This window comes from Cupressus sempervirens, chromosome 10 (genome assembly GCF_028749045.1).
Source record: "Cupressus sempervirens isolate cs-2001-9-10 chromosome 10, ASM2874904v1, whole genome shotgun sequence".
Taxonomy (NCBI): domain Eukaryota; kingdom Viridiplantae; phylum Streptophyta; class Pinopsida; order Cupressales; family Cupressaceae; genus Cupressus; species Cupressus sempervirens.
The window spans coordinates 340,083,286-340,095,884 of NC_143127.1; the positions used below are offsets into that span (position 1 = coordinate 340,083,286).

Consider the following 12,599-nt stretch of genomic DNA (forward strand, 5'->3'; position numbering starts at 1 on the left):
TTATTGTGAACCAACCAAATTATATGATAGTACACTTGCAAATTTCTCTTTCTTTACTCCCTCTTTCTATAAAATTAATAATTGTTTTTAAATTTAATATTATTTTTTTATAAAAATCATTTTGTAAATACTTTATTATGAGAATAAATGGAACACTTAACACTCATTGGATCTAGGTGATGCTCATAGGGGTGAAGCACCAAGACTTCTCGGGAGGTCACCCATCCCAGTACTACTCCAGCCTAAGCGCGCTTAACTACAGAGTTTCCTCCATAGTTAAACCCAAAGCTTGTAACCCCACTTGCAAAACCTTCACCAAGTGTTGTGGCTTATGAACCATTTATTAGAAAGCCCCTTAAGCTCATCAATTGATAAGTAGGAGATGATTTCCACAGCCAGTCAAATTGTGATGTGAATATCAGGATTTAACTGTGTGATTTTTGAGTCATGAAACATGGGTCATCGAGTTTGACTCAAAAATCACACAGTTAAATCCTGATATTCACATCACAATTTGACTGGCTGTGGAAATCATCTCCTACTTATCAATACTTTATTACTTTTTTGAAAACTTACACTATTTATTTATTAAGTCAAGAGGCTTTCTACAGTAGCAGCAATCTTCAATGTAAACATTTTTCATTTTGAAAAAAATTTGACATTCATGTACATGTCAGAAAAACAAAATAGAAATATGCATTTTTTTATTACTATGATATGATTTTTATGTAATATGGTTTTCTTAAAATCTGTACATGGTGACATAAATCGTTGTCTAAATTTGATTTGCTGAATTTTCCAATCTCATAAAACTCTTATATATTAATATCAAGACATAGTATATATAAAAATAAATACGATAGTTTATTCATGAAATTTTTGTGTTCATTTGAGTACAATATTTACTAAATTTATATTAATTGTTTTGAAATTACATACCTCTCAGATTATTTTACAAAAAAAATTAATTAAATTTTTAGGTATGCTAGTTAATATTAATTTAGAATACAGAACTTTACCTATTGGCTTAATAATAATTTTTTAATTTTATATTCTTCTCATGATAAATAAAAACAATTTCCATATATTATCAAATTTCAGGCATCCGTACACTTGTATTTCACAAACCCAAAAAGGTAAATAGCAATAATTATCTTTTGATCTTTTTTTTGGAAAGTAGCCCCTGCCGACATCTGTTAAACACGTAATAAGTTCCTGGGACCACTTGAAGCAATACATATTTTGTGGTCACTCGAAGCGCTCAGATTCATTGCATACAGCCGCTTCGAATGTGATGGAACAATGACTGACTGTGACTGGTGAGAGAGAGATAACACAGCCGTTAGTGAAAGTTCTATCAACTTGACTTTTAGGGTACACCGGCAACAACACTTAACAGATACAGCCTCCCCTGCATATTCTCTTCTCGTCCATTAATGGAAACTGTACAATGCCAAACGTGGATGGTGAAGATTCGATCCGGACGACTTGCTCTCGATTCTGTATTTGCAGAGCTCAAAATGGCTTTTCATCTGGCCAGGGGCCATGGGCCATCTTGCCGCACAACATTTCCGAAAGAAAATTGCAGCAATTTCAGGCAAATCCGGAATTCTATTTTTCGGATTCTACCCTGCGAAAGAGACAGTAAGCTACCGAAAATAGCATCTTATCTTATCTTTGCTTGAATACGTAAGGCTGCATTTGAAAGGTTTGAGGTCATTGCGAGAGCGCCTGTATTTTTGCAAGGTAATCGCTAAGCTCAGCTTGTTTCGCAAATAATTGTACGATTTTGAAAGCTCTCTTCAAATATTTGTGTAATTTCTGCAAATATTTGGGTATTTTAAATGTTCTTCGAAAATATTTGTATAACTTCAAAAGATCTTCGAAACTATTGGTATAATTGTAAAAGATCTCAAGAAGATGCCGAAAATAGCTCATTTTGATAATTGTATAATTTTGATTGAATACGTAAGGCTGCATTTGAGAGGTTTGAGGTCATAGGCAGACCTCGGCTCAGTCGCCGGTATCAACATTTTCTTGATTTTCCTGAATTTCAGCAAGGGAATCGTTATATTCTGCTTGTTTTGCAAATATTTGTGCGATTTCTAAAGCTCTCTGTAAATATATTCGTAATTTCAAAAGCTCTTTGCAAATATTTGTGTAATTCAAGAATTTCATTGAAAAATATTAGCATAATTTTAAAAGTTATTTGAAATTGTATAATTTCTAAAAATCTTTGCAAATATTTGTTGTAATTTCACAGAAACACTTCACAAACAAAGCATTTAAGTCGTTGTTTTGCAAATATTTGTATAATTTGAAAAATCCTTTTGCAGGTATTTGAGGTTTACAATGGGCAGAGAAAGAATAGAACTAAAGAAAATAGAGAAAGCCGCAGCGAGGCATGTAAGTTTCTCGAAGCGGAGGAAGGGGTTGATAAAAAAGGCGAAGGAGCTCTCTATTCTCTGCGACGCGGAGATAGCGCTCATCGTTTTTTCTGCATCAGGGCAGCTCTTCGAGTACTCCAATACCAGGTACCATTTTCTCGTCCCTGATTTTATTTATTTAGGAAAAAATCTAGAGTTTTTAGAGGATCTAGTTTCGGAAAGTTGATAGGAACAGCGAATACTTAAATTTATTTTACTATATTTACTTATCTTACTATATTTACTTTAAGTGATTCTATTTTTATTTATATTAAAATTTATGTATTAATAATTATAAATTTATTTTTTTTGAAAATATTTTTTTAAAAGTTGCACTCTTTGAGCATGAAGATCTCGATTTTAAATTGTTTCAAAATAATTTTTCATATAAAAGTATAATTATAAAATGACAATGTATTTTATAAAAAGAGTTATTGTTTATATTTTACAATTTATTTTAAAATAAAAATCAGTTTTCATAAAGATTGATCAATATTTTAGTTTGTATTGATCTAAAAATTTGATATTTTTTAAATTATAGAACTCTTAATATAAACATTTACAAAATAAAGAAATCTAGAAAGAAAAAAATATTTTTTTTAGATTTTTATTTTTGAGACATTTGAATTATTAAAACAACAAAAGGTTAACAAATTGCCTATTCATATAGAACTATGTTGAAAATATTTGTAATACTAGAAATAATGAAGTCAAGAAATTCACATAAAGTAAAGAATATAGAAAAAGCTAAATTATTTTTTTTTTGCAAAAAGAGGGGTAAAAATTTATTAAGACAGAAAGGAATACAACAAGGAGAGCTCAACAAGGAGCTCGATCCTGAGCAACAAGATCATCAAATTCTTGCACTATCTCAAAGGACAGTTGCCCCCTATCCCTAATATTCCAACTCGGATCATGACTAGAAGCCCATTTGGCTAAACAATCAGCAGTTTTATTCCATTCACGAGGAATATACATGAACCTAATGAACTGAAAAGAGGAAGAGAAGAAAAGAATCTGCTTAACAACAGTGGCCAGCTGCCAACTAACATCCTCAAGCTCTTGCGAAGAAAGCATTTCCAAAATTGATTTTTTGATGGAAAAGTTGTAGTTGGTAGGAAAAGTTGTAAGATGGCTAGAAAAGTTTTCATTTTGGTAATTCGTCTTTCCGTTAATTATTTACCCATCATTTTTATCTAACTCCATTTTTTACTCTTGTTTTGATATTTATTAGTTGTTATCTCCACTTTTAACTATTGTTAATTTTTAGAAAAATATTCACTTGTGATCTCCACATCTTTATTTATTTATTTTTAAAATTGATTTAAATTTAAATTTAATTTTTTTAATTATTTAAATTTATATTTTTATATTAGTTTAATTTTTTCTTTAAATATTGTTTTTTAGTTTCAATAATTTATTTAGTAAATAGAATATATATTTGTTAGAGACATTGCTTCTTCTTTTTTTTTTCTTATTAATTTTTAATAATAAAATTTTGATAGGATTTTTTAAAATGATTAATTTTTCATATTTGATAAATTGAATTTATATAAATAATATTTATTAATCTATTTAAAATATTTTATTAAATATTATGTTATTTAAATTAAAAATTATTAATAATCTAATCTGTTCACATATGACTCTATTTTAAATCTTTACTTTTAACTATTATTTTTCTTTTCCTATTTATTTGAAAAATAATTACTTGTGACCTCTAGATTTGTATCTAAACTTTTGAATTTTAAAATTGATTTAGGTTTTTTTTTTATTTTATTAATATTAGTTTAGTCTTTTGTTTAGATATTGTTTTTTAGTTTCTATAATTTATTTAATCAATAGAACATTGTTATGTTAAAGATGATTTTTGATAGAATTTTTAAAATAGTTTTTTTTTGTTTCATATTTGATAAACTGAATTTAAATAAATAATATTGATTAATCTATTTAAAAGAGTTTAGTAAATATTATGTTATTTAAATTGAAATTTATTAATAATCTAATTTTTTCGCATAAGATTGTATTTTAAAAATTAATTTTATTATCAAACACCTACACAAAAATATAGAACTGCTAGTTAATATTATCAAAAATATTTTTCTTATAAGAAAAATGGGAAGTTTGTTATGAGATTATGCACGTCTTTAAAATGGAGCCAAGTATACAATCTTTATTAAAAACCTTATTAGAAATATAATTAATAAAAATGAAAATAGCGTAAATATAATGTCATTCTTAATAATTTTCAAAACTATTAAAAATTAAAAATAATTAAGAACATGTGTGATTCTTTTCTAAATATGAATTTTTTTTCTAGACTTTAATGTTTTAATTTTGGATCTATTTTATCATCCACATTATTTGCTTGAGGTATCTTATTGCATTATGATATCCTTTACCACAATGTTGAAGACATGTTACTATTACTCTAATCAATCATAAGCTATAGTCCTTGAAAAATAAAATTACTATAATATGATTCAAAGATATTAAGAAACGTTGGAAGATTTTGAAATAACTAAAATTTGGCAATATTAACACATTTTTAATTTCTTTTGTGATTTTCATATAAAATTCAAAGAATTTATGTTTGTGATTGATTTTTCCTTTTTCTGAAAATATTAGAGATCATTTTATCTTCCTTTTTTTCTTTTTCTTTTTTTATATAGAAGCAGTATAGATCTCCCTAAGAATTTGATTTGTTAAAAAAAATTAGTGTACTTTAACAATGTTAGGATTGCCAATGAGGTCAATATCTTTGGCTATTTCTAAATTATCCCTTAATCCAACCTTAGCCCTATTAAACAATAGGAAAATATTATCTTTAGATTTTGACAAAGAAAGTCTTAAAGACGTTTACTAGAAAATCATTTTTGTTTTGATTTTTCACTATTTTCATAGATGATTCTTTTAACTTTGAATATGAGTTATTAGAGGTGGAAGACATGTCATAGACATAGAAGAACTTTGATTCCTTTAGATTTTGATTTGTGAATTCATCCATGGTCATATAAACTTAGTAAGCTTGTAATTTATATATGTTTAAAAGAAATATTTTTCTTTACCAAAAATTATTATTAATTTTACTACTACATTCTGAAGAATTATTATTTTCACCTCAAACTTGATAAGCTAATTGGTTGCTTCACTTTCTTTAAAAAATAATTATTTGACTTTCTTTAATTTGATTCTGTATTGTATTATGGTTCCATTTGTACATTAAAAAAAAAGGTTCCTAGTCCTCTTACATTTGACTCCATCATTGTTTTTATTCTACTAGATGACTACTATTATTTTTCTATCTAAGAAATAATATTGATCAAAATATAAAATCTTGATGTTATAACTTATTGATAATGTTAATCTCTTATAATAAGTTGAAGAATTTTGGACCATGCAAGATACTGAAGAAGCATGATTCAAGAAGTATCTATGAAGTAGAGTTGCCTAGTGAATTTGAATATTTCATAACTATTTAATATTTTAGATCTGACAAAGTATCATGAAGGAGGTATTGAAGATAAGGTCACATAAGCACAATGGAGTATTCTAGCAATTACTCCAACTAAAAAGGAGATAGGTATTGAAGATAAGGTCATAGAAGCACAATGGAGTATTCTAGCAATTACTCCAACTAAAAAGGAGATTCAAGGAATCTTGATAGTCATGTTGGTAGAAACATAAGGAACATGAGTTATAAAGAATATTCAGTCAAATGAAAAGGATGACTTGTTTAAGATTCATCATTGTTGACAAGGGAGTAGGTTAATTCTCATGGTTTTGCTCTAAACACATGTGATGTGATAAGGTCACATCTCAAATTACCTTGGGTGTCTAATGTAGGAGTATCTTGTGTGAAGGGAAATCTTATATCAACCAAATACAATTTCTAATTTGTCCTTCAATAAGGGTTATCTTAGTGTAGAGTTACTATTTATGGATGATTTCTATTTTTACTAAGTTAGTCATTTGAGCTTAGAGTGGTTTGATTTCATCATTGGAAGTTCATTTTAGATATATCATCTTTCTAATAAAGTTTCATTGCAATATCAAGTCTTTTTTTGAAGTTAATGAAATTTTTTGGTATTGGCAACAAGGTATAAAAAGCTTTGAATTTAGTTTTCAAGGCTTTAGAGACTTCAAAAAGGGGTTAAATCTTGGATGATTAGAGATTTTACACCTTATTTGTTGTATATTAGGTCATGGCATTTCCAAAAATGGGTCATAATAGTCAATCAGAGAAACCATCAATGAGTTATGGTCTTCGGAAGCCGCACCACCTGAAATGGGAAAAACTTAAATTTCTTCGAAATTTCTTTTTCATTATAAAATTTGTGTGGCCTTCTCTATTGTAATAAATATAAAAAGAATTAGGCTTGCCTCAGGTTCTAAGGTTAAATTTCTAGAACATTCTTGGGTAGTGGAAAATCGCCTAAATAAACAAGGCATGTAGGGTTGCCCATGGCAATTCTAGGATGTTGGTGTTGGCTTTGGCTTACAGAATATGTTAAGACAAACTACCATGTGGCTTTGCATATTTTATTTTTAAATTTTGTGAATCTATACTTTTGGATATAATAAGAAGCCAACCTTTTGTTCTTCCAACTTGTTGTTATTTATCTATTTCTATTAAGTATTTGTATTATTAAGGGGATTACCTTTTATTAGGATTATTACAACAGTATCTTACATACTATAATAGCATTAATAAATAGTGAGAAAAAAATTGAAAAGTGAGAAAAGAACTTTTGATAAAAGAGGTAAATAAAGTCATTTTATAATTTTATCCAAACAAATGATCACATTTGGATGAATTTATTGTAGGTTTCTTTCCAAATAGTTGGAGAATAACTAGATTTCATATTCATAAAGAAGTGGACAAATATAATCAAAGACAAGGATGTTGGGATCCCTAAATTATACATTCCTAGCCCTCACACCCAAAAATATACACCATTAGACCAAAATAATTGTGTAATACCTTATAGGAGAACAATAGCCAATGGGATCATAATGACTCATGAAAGCATTCATACAGGTTATAAAACTAGAGAAGAAAACATGATAACTGAGCTACACTTTTGAAGTGTATTATTTGGTTAACAATTTTTCATTGTCCTCAAAAGTTTGGGTTTTTGGAAGAATGTATAAAATGGATAAAGGATAAAATTTCCTAGTTATTTTTCTTATAAGTTGTTAGTATCTTATTTTTGTATTTGGAAAGGAAATTTTAGGAATTTTGGATATTTTAATACAATAGTGGAGTTCATTTCTCTCCTCAATAGCCAAACTCTTTCTTGACACTTGGATTTTATCCTAGACTTTGCACCTTTAAGAGAATTGAACTAAAAATCTAGCTACTCTTATTTTGATAAATTATTAGTCAAGTAGTAGGATTTAGGATGATGCAAGCACAAGGGAAACTTTTGTTTGAACCTAATATGCATAACCAATTATCTTAGAGTTAGATCCATCACGAATGTGGATGAATCATTTGTATGCATACTTCTTGTCAAGAAGGATGAAGCAAGAATAATTTTCTAAATACAACCTAAGGGTTTTGTATTGATTGTACAAAAGATTTGCCACAAATTAGAGAATAAATCCTTATGAAAGGGTGAATGAAACCCTAGATACAAATTTAATGCACAATATAGTTAGCACGTGCTAGTTTTTACAATCATAATTATTGAGATAACTTAACCTATTATTAGCTTAACTTGATTACATGAAACAATCCATACATTTAGCTAAGTGAATGAAGTAATCTAAGAACCTTGTTAATTGAATAAATAGATGTTGTGGTTATTATTCCAATAGGAAGTACATGCAAGTGAGGCAATAATAATGATAAATAATTACTAAATATTTTTAAATAAATGTAAGATAAATAAATATGGATAAGGATTAAATCATGAACAAAAAATGAAACAAGAGTATCCCACTTATTGACATGTTATTTTGATAAACTATCACAACAAAATAAAATAAGTAGATCACTAATATTAATTTTCTTGTTATAATTTTATTAAATATATATTATTTGACATGTCTAATAATTAAAACTATTGTAAGTTCAAACTTAACTATTGGTGCATTGAGTTTTATAATATAAAGTTTTCAAATTTTTTGATGCTTTTATAAATTCTCTTCTTATAATAATAAATATCAATTATATATTAAATGATAGTCTTTAATGCTAGAATTTGTGTACCTTTTGTATTTAGAAACTAACTAAAAAAATCAATATGTATTTTTTTCTAAAATATATAATTAATTTTTTAATTATTAATTTAACATTTCTTGTTTTCTAAAGCATGAAGAGAATCTTGAGGAAGTATTGTGAAATCTTTGCCGGAATTATACTTGAGGTAAATTTTCACTACATTTTTTTGGCATATTCATAAGAAATCATTTACTCTAATAGTGAATGCTTATTATATTTACAAAGTATCATTAAAGTTATTGAGAAAAATCATTCGAAAAAATTCATATTCAATAAAAATATAACACACAATCAAATAGTAAAATATAGAATCCATGCATATTTCTATTAATATTTTCTTTAAGTGTAAGTTTCATTTATTTATTTCTACCCCTAAATAAACATGATATTGTGATGATACTGTCATATGTTCTTGTTAATAGCTACAATATAGGGATAAAAATGACTCTAATTATGAACAAACCATGCTTCTATTTCAAGAAAATATTATCCCACTAATATTTTTTAGTAATATTTACTTAAGTTATTGCATAAGATGATGATACCATTTTAAAAAAATTCTTAGAATTGGGTTGGTTATATTGGGGCTATTGATGTGTTCTTAGTCATTTTTATGTTTAGTTTTATATCTTTTTTCTATATTATTGTCTTGAAATTTAGTGTGTCAACTCTTACATGGAGCTTTTCTTTTGTAATTATCTTCTATATTTATTTTATTGAATGTTATCCTTGTTGAAAAAATGTAGCGTCGAGAGGACATTATTATCCTTTGATTGAACAAATTAATAATACTAGACTAATTGGTATTATATTTGTAAAAAAAGGTATTTTAAAAGGGAAACACTAAAAAACTCAATGAGTGGATGAAATTTATTCAATCATGCAACTATAAGACAAATGAAATAGTTGTCTTCATTATCATAGAATGCAAATCAAGACTTCTTGATCAATGTCAAACACATATATTGAAAAATGTATATGTAAGATGAAATGTTACATATATAATACAAAACAAGATAATAAAAATCACACATATATATGTATATTGGGTAAGTGGACAAAGAAGAGGGACCAAAAAATTTACACATTCTTTTTTTCCCTCAAAAAATGCAATAAAGTGTGTGTGCAATGTAGTGCATGCATATTATGGCTTGGATTGATCAAGCCTTAGGTTTGGGAATTTAAAACATGGCATGTGTTCCCTATAATGTGTACACCCTATGTAAAGTTCCTAAATAAATATAAATATGTGAAAAAACTTATAAATAGATAAGTAAAACACAATAGGATCTACCATATCCTTTTTAGCTCTGGGACCATACATAAAATGTAACATTTAAATATAAGCAATTCTTTCTTATACTTAAGTTGCATATTAAGTATATACTTTTAGGATGTTTGAGAGTAGTTTAAGATTCATAGGAGATAAGATAAATATTTTGGATTCTACATAGTTTTAAAGAAATTTTAGACTTATCTAAATTTCAAGAATTAACACATTGTCTTCCACATAATTCACATTAGACTATCGATTGTAATCTTAAGCCCTTCACTAGTAGATGATCGTTTAAGGATTATTTCACATTACATAACAATTTAGTTTTGTAATTGACATTTTTGTTTAACCGAGAGAGAGAGAGAGAGAGAGAGAGAGAGAGAGAGAGAGAGAGAGAGAGAGAGAGAGAGAGAGAGAGGCTCCCTTGTCAATGGTAGGTGAGGAAGATGGCTTTCACTTAATTACCAAGGTAAGATTTTGAACACTCATTCATATGGGTTTAAATGGATAGAATTAGATTATTTTGCCCCTTACTTTAGTAGATTATTGTGACCACTACCCTATATCTCTTGTACTGACCCCTCCATCCCAATAATTAAGAACAATAGTGTTCTAGAGAGAGAGAGAGAGAGAGAGAGAGAGAGAGAGAGAGAGAGAGAGAGATCACATTAATCATTGTAAGGGACATATAACCCATTAGGACCCCTTTGAATAAATTGACTCTTGTAGGACTCGCTAATTGGTTCTAGGTAGTCCTAATTTATCATAAGGGGTCATAATGATACCTGAGTGGTCTAAGGAAAGAACCCATTACAACCCCTTAAGATAGGGTCCCAATAAGACATATTAGAAAATATTAGTACATATTATAACACATTAAGGGATGTAAAGACATTACTATGTTCTAATGGGTCCTAATATGTCCTAATGGATTGTAATGGGGCCTAAGTGGTCCTAGGAACTCAAAAGACCCATTAAACCCCCTTTAGATCTATTAGGACTCATTAAAGCATGTTGGGACACATGAGTTCCCCTTAAAACACATTAATTTTTGTAGAACACACTTTAGGGTTCTAATGTGTCTTTATGAGCCCTTAAGTGTCCTAAGGAGTTGTAATTGATCTTTTGTGATCAAACAACCTTTCCAATCTCATTAAAACCCCTTAAGACATATTATAACCCATTAGGACACATTAAAACCCATTAGGGCACATTAAAACTCATTAAGGCCTCTTATGTGTCCTAAGGAATACTAATTCATCATAAGGTGGCATAATGTTTCCTAAGTGGTCCTGGGACCCCTTAAGAATATGTACGACTCCTTATACAATATAAGGACACCAAAAAATATTAACTCCCATCAATACCCCTTAAAACACATTAAGATGCATATGACACATTAAAGGGTTTTAGTGGTCCCTAATGGTTTATAATGTATCATAAGGGGGCATAATGGGTCCTAAGAAGTACTAAGACACCTTAGAACCCATTGCATCCCCTTAGGACACATTAGGACCTCTAAGAAACTCTTAGAACACATTAATCATTGTAGGCCACACTTTAGGAGCCTAATGTGTCCTAACAAGTCCTAATGTGTCTTAATGGGACATAAGTGTTCCTAAGACTTCTTAGGATCCATTAGGATAACTAAGGGCACATTAAGACCCTTTTGGACACAATAGAACTCATAGAACCCAATAATACCCTTAGAATACATTAATAGGTGTAGGATGTACTAATTGGTTCTAATGTGTCTTAATGGTTCCTAATGTTTCCTAAAGAGTTTTAATGAGACATGTCATCTTAGGACCGTTTAGGACACTTATAATAGATTTGAACCCATTATGACACTATAGAGTACATTAACCATCATAAGACAAACTAATATCTCCTAAAGTGTTAATAATGAGACCTACATGGTCCTAGGATCCAGTACGATGCCTTGTAATATATTAGGATTAGTTAGGACACATTAGAAACCATTAATACCTATTAGGATACATTAAGGGGCATATCACACACTAATGGGTTTGAATGTGCCCTAAAGGTTCCTATGGTATCCTAAGGGATTGTCTTAATGTGTTCTAAGGAATCCTAATGAGTCCTAGTGTGTTCTAAGGGATTTTAATGGGTCCTAAGTACTCCTCAAACCCACTACGACACCTTACAACCCCTTAGGATGCATTAGAACCCGCTAAGGCACATTAGGTTAAAAATAGGTCAAAAGAGTATATAAGGGATCCAAAAAGGTAGATAGATGTGATAAAAATATTAACTCCCTTGTGATAGGAAAATAAAGATGAAGAAGTGAGTGACAAGACCAAAAGGAAGATGAAGATATGATTGAGAAGAACCAAGAAGATGAACACAACTAACTGATGTTTCCATGAAAGATAAAGAAGACTCTATCAACACTCAAGTGTAAACTTAAGCTAGAATGAACCCTAGAGTGCAAGCTAGTATGCAAAGTGCACGTGAAAGGATTATATAAGTAGTATCTTTTCTATCATTTAGCCTTATTAGGGATATTGGAAAATTATACAATCATCACTAGTATAACTATGAGGATATGAATATGATCTAGATATTAGATAGGTATATGGGAATCTATCCTATGCATCAAAGATGCAAAGGTCAAGATGAGGGTGCATTTAGATTCCCCAAATTT

The 12,599-nt window shown here is 28.9% G+C and overlaps 1 pseudogene across 1 annotated transcript in view; it reads left to right on the forward strand.

The window, feature by feature from the left end:
- Window positions 1-1,560: 1,560 nt before the first annotated feature.
- Window positions 1,561-12,599, forward strand: part of LOC149533978 (MADS-box transcription factor 22-like) — a 165,641-nt pseudogene continuing 154,602 nt past the window's right edge. Inside the window, exons 1-3 of the transcript XR_016357494.1 lie at window positions 1,561-1,746; window positions 2,337-2,534; window positions 8,746-8,800. The product of XR_016357494.1 is annotated as an MADS-box transcription factor 22-like (transcript). The remainder of the gene's footprint in view (window positions 1,747-2,336; window positions 2,535-8,745; window positions 8,801-12,599) is intronic.